The sequence below is a fragment of the Phalangium opilio genome, unplaced genomic scaffold, assembly GCF_054372755.1.
Source record: "Phalangium opilio isolate 3A_F unplaced genomic scaffold, DU_Popi_V2 ptg000059l_1, whole genome shotgun sequence".
NCBI lineage: Eukaryota > Metazoa > Arthropoda > Arachnida > Opiliones > Phalangiidae > Phalangium > Phalangium opilio.
Window position 1 is genome coordinate 2,618,502 of NW_028324176.1, and position 5,623 is coordinate 2,624,124.

Sequence of the window (5,623 nt, forward strand, 5' to 3'; positions counted from 1 at the left end):
AATAAATCCCCCGGCAGAGATGGCATAACCAACGAATTCTACACACACTTCTGGCCTATTATTGGAAATACCCTCTGGCTAATTTTTACACAGTTACTAGGCCAACAACAAATCCCTAGCTGCTTTACCATCGCCGTTATAAAACTTATATACAAAAAAGGGGACCCAAAACTTCTAAACAACTGGAGGCCGATTTCGATACTAAATTCAGATTTCAAAATTCTTTCAAAATGTCTGGCAAATAGAATCGGTACCAAGATTAATAAAATTATCGACTATGACCAAACGTCGAGTATACCGAAAAGGAGTATTACATCCAATCTAAATATAATGAGGGATGTAATCCACCACTACAGCTTCAACTCTAGCGAAAATTTAGCGATAGTAGCGCTCGACCAAGCGAAAGCCTTTGACCGGGTAAAACACAAGTACCTATATGAAATCCTGAAACACGTTGGTCTTGGAGACAAAATAGCAAATTACATTCAAGCCGTATACTCATCAGCCGAAGCATGCGTGAAAGTGAATAATATTCTTTCGGCAAAATTTAAAGTCTCCAAAGGCATCCGCCAAGGTGACCCAATGTCAAGCTTCCTATTTAATTTGTCAATAGAACCTCTGTTATGCCATCTCCGAAGTAAACTACGAGAAGACTCTATAAATCTACCTTTCATCCCGAGACCATTAACAACTCTATCCTTCGCTGATGACCTCAACACTTTTATCACCACAGACCAAGGCTTTACGATTCTTTCAGAAGAATGTGCAAATTACTCGAGAATGAGTAACGCCAAGTTTAACCTAGAAAAAAGCAACGGATTATGGCTCGGAGGGTGGAAAAATAGATCGGATCTCCCGATAAACGTACAATGGAACAATGATCAAATAAGGTCCTTAGGCGTTACCTTCTTCACGAAAGAAAATATTCTAAACAAACACGCAAATATGGTAGCAGACGAAATAACAACCTCAATGGAAAACATTTCTACCTCAGTTTTTGGCCTGTCATACAAAAACAGAGCGCAGTTATGCAACATCCTCCTCAGCAAACTATTCTACACCTTACCAGTACTGTTCACACCGAAAGAACTATCCAAGAGACTATTACACGAATGCGCCAAACTAATCTGGACTAACGACAGACACTGGTTAAATATGGACGATATCCAACAGAAGATAGGCCAGGGAGGTTTCGGGTTAATAACCCTAACAAAAAGATGGGAAAATTTCGCCTTTAATAAGTTACAACGTCACATTGAGGGACTTTACCACCCCATAGAAGGAGCCTTTCTAGATCATTATTTAAAACAAACGAACATATATAAATTTGGTTTAAACGTTCTTAGCTTCCCAGACATAGAATTCAACTATGATTTTTGCCCAAAATATTACAAGGATTTATTCATGTTTTGGAAAACGATCCCAATACGTTTAAAAAAACCCACAAACATACAGAGTTTTTTAAACTTACCTATTTTAAATAACCCTTTGATTAAATTGGACTTTTATCATCCAAAATGGAAAACACCAGGCTTTCAACTTATCAGGGATATCTACGATCACCAAAAAAATTGTTTTAGAAATCCCTTTATTGATATAGGACTAAGACCCCAAACAGAGCGCTCCCTTACCAATCAGTTCCTTAAGATTTCAAAATTATGTAAAGAAAAGATAGATCTTTTTTGTCTGCCGAGCAAAACTAACCCACCCCAAGAAAAGACAACTTGTGAGATGGAACTTTACTTGGATGATAAGTATGTCAGCCTTGAAAAAATAACAAAAACCCAATTTAAAGAACTTACCAACCTACATTCAGAACAATTAAAAAACAGATTTCTCGCGATTTTTGAGAGTCCAAACAATATTAAACTTAAATTAAATCCCATATGGCATCCGTGTTTTTTCCCAAAGGAAAACAGTATTCTTTGGAGAATAACCATAGGCAATATAACGTTACCAGTTTTAGCATCTAGATTGTATAATCTTAGTCCCCAATGTCCATTCTGTGAAAAAGAGCAAGGAAATATCAAGCATATATTTTTTAACTGTGGGATAACCCAGAGCTTTTTAACAAAAATTACAACCTTTATACAAATATTCAATCCTAATTTTAAATTAATAAACAAAATGTACTGGCTGTATTGTGGTGAAGAAATAGCATATTTTAAAATCATAATCATTATTTTAAATATAGCAAAACTTTCAATTTATTTTACATATCAAACTAGAATGAATATAAAAGAAGTAGACCCTGAAATTATGTTAGTTAACTATTTTAACAAGAAACTATTACTATGTATTTTAACCGAATATGAATTTTATGAAAGAAATGACAAAATAGCTTTTAAACTTTTTATAGAATCGGGAATTTGTAAATTGGAGGGTAGGAAAGTGAAAATGAAAGTAACCTTGTAAAACTAGCTTTATAATAAAAAAAAAAAAAAAAAGTAAAATAAAACACTATAAAACTACACAAAGGCACAATAAAACAATAATAAAACACAGTAAAACACAATAAAATACACTAAAAGTACAATAAAATACACTAAAAGTACAATAAAATACACTAAAAGTACAATAAAATACACTAAGGTACAATAAAACTACAATAAAACACAGTAAAACACAATAAAATACACTAAAAGTACAATAAAACTTTAATAAAATACAGTAAAACACAATAAAATACACTAAAAGTAAAATAAAACACTATAAAACTACACAAAGGTACAATAAAACTATAATAAAACACAGTAAAAAGCAATAAAATACACTAAAAGTACAATAAAACTACAATAAAATACAGTAAAACACAATAAAATACACTAAAAGTACAATAAAATACACTTTCTAGTTGAAGAGATTTATACTGAACTGGTATTGGGAGAGAAGCGTTCAAAAATGGTACACCTACTGTTTCCGTTTTGTCGTGACGGATGTTCGTGGAATGGTTAGTTGATTCAAACGAAAAATATCATAATAATTTTGGAGTGATATTGGGGATGTAGGTAAGGAAATTTATTTCGTTTTACTTTAATGTTATAAATGCACAATATATATAAATAATAATAATAAACTAAATAAACTAATAATAATAAACTAAATAAACTAATAATAATAATAAACTAAATAAACTTATAATAATAATAAACTAAATAAACTAATAATAATAATAAACTAAATAAACTAATAATAAACTAATAATAATAATAATAATAAACTAAATAAACTAATAATAATAATAAACTAAATACTTTGTTCCACGTATTATTATGATCAATATGATATTGAGTCTTACAGAAACTTTGTGAATTTATGACAAATAACTTAAATTACAACAAAATACATTGAAATACACTAAAACTACAATAAAAATACACCAAAACACAGTAAAACGCAATAAAACCAAACCAAAACACAGTAAAACACACTAAAAGTACAATAAAAGTACAATAAAACACTCTAAAACTACACTATACCATAATAAAATACACTAAGGTACAATAAAACACAATAAAATACACTAAAAGTACAATAAAACTACAATAAAATACAGTAAAACACAATAAAATACACTAAAAGTATAATAAAACTACAATAAAACACAATAAAATACACTAAGGTACAATAAAACTACAATAAAACACAATAAAAGTTCAATAAAAGTACAATAAAACTACAATAAAATACAGTAAAACACAATAAAATACACTAAAAGTACAATAAAACTACAATAAAACACAGTAAAACACAATAAAATACACTAAGGTACAATAAAACCACAATAAAACACAATAAAAGTACAATAAAACACTCTAAAACTACACCATACCACAACAAAACTACAATAAAACACACCAAAGCACAGTAAAACATGTTTACACTAGATCGCCAAGAAGAAAAAACACTGAATTTTTGAAAGTTATTTATTTGCCTTAGTTTTCCCAGTTTCCCAGGTTTGTACGAACCCTGAATTCAACCTCGTACAGATAGGCATTTCAGCGCTATTATGAAAAATGCAGAAATTATATCCTCATAAAAAGTTCACCACAATGTTTATTGGTAACATTTATTTTCTGTTTTTCTTTACAATTAATTGACAAGAGATATTTCATTAAGAAATACAATGAAGAGCTATTGTTGTTATTTATTTGTCTTTGATATTTCTTTTTTCGTTAGTAAATATATTACCTTTATCTTCTTTTAGGTTATTTTAAAATACAAATCTTTACATTAAATAACGTCATTATAAGAATAACTTGTACGAATATACACCATTTAACTCCTATATTATTTAAATAGAGTTCCTCAATGGAGACAGTTTTTTCATAACAGCCAAAATCTGTTCCAAAGCTTCCGGGACCAGTGTTTTTATACACAATGGAAGGTAGATTTGATTTTCTTTTTACTTACTCTTTAAAACTAACCTGATAAATTACTTCTTTTTTTTTCATGTAAATGGAAGCTTCGAGATCAGAAGCACCTCCTGGAGGAGTCTGGATATTTTTCCTTTAGTTCAGTTTTGAACTGTCGAAATAAGATACGGTTCTTTTCTTGATCGGTATCCTTTTCTTTCTGGAATAAGTTGGCCATTTTCAGGCCATTATGGATGACAAAAAGAGTTATTTAAAACTGAAAATTAGTATCCTACAACGTGTAATTCGCAAACCTACAAAGATATCAATCAATGGGTTAGTTATCGATGGTTTCTTCTTTCTACACACGATGGTATCTTGGTCTTACTTGACTTTTAAATTAAAGTCATATTGTCTAAACCTTTCATCATGATAAGGCGCTGAATTTCTGCTGAAGAAGAAGGTTCCCAAGGATCTCTCCACAAGACTTCAAAAATGACAGCTAACTTATTAGTCATTGGTTCTCTATACCAGGCTTCGTAGTCAATATGTTTCTGACATTTCCAACAAAGCTCGATGTAAAGAGGTGGGCGCCCATCATTTCCAAACGTTGTCCGTTTTATCCTTGGGTATTTGGGCTATTTCTTTCATTTCGAATGCGGGTACAACGTAAACAGTTTTATCATCTTTTCGAGATTCGAGAAGGAGTCTATTTTCTCAGGCATACTCCAGGAACATTTCGTGGAGGTTATAGTTGGACATCATATCGACGTCTAAAGGTATGTCCGCACTAGGCCAAAAACTGCGCTAAGTTCGCTGCGATCGCTACGCTCGCCAATCACGCCGAGAAAACCAGCTGTTCGCACTTCGAAATTTTCCGCGCTCAGCGTACTCGACGAAGCTGGCGAGAGAGAGAACGAAGTTGAAAATGTTCAACTTTTTGCGTCGGTCTGCCGGCGTAGGCGACGCACAACCAATCAGCGTCCATCGTTTTACGGACGTCATATTTAAAGAGCTGAATCGGTTTTTATTCACTATAGAAGTCTGAATTAATTGCATGTTGAATCTTGGTTTGGCTGCTATTTGGAATTTTTCTCGTTATAATGTCGGACAACGAAACTAGAATTGATATTAATGCAAATGCTCAACGAAGAGTTTATCCCCGTATCGTTCTTAATAATATCTCATTTTGGGTGTGGGATTATAAAAATCCCCATCTTTTTTTCTGTCCTGGAAAACTTCTCTAAACCAAATACGTTTTATATGGT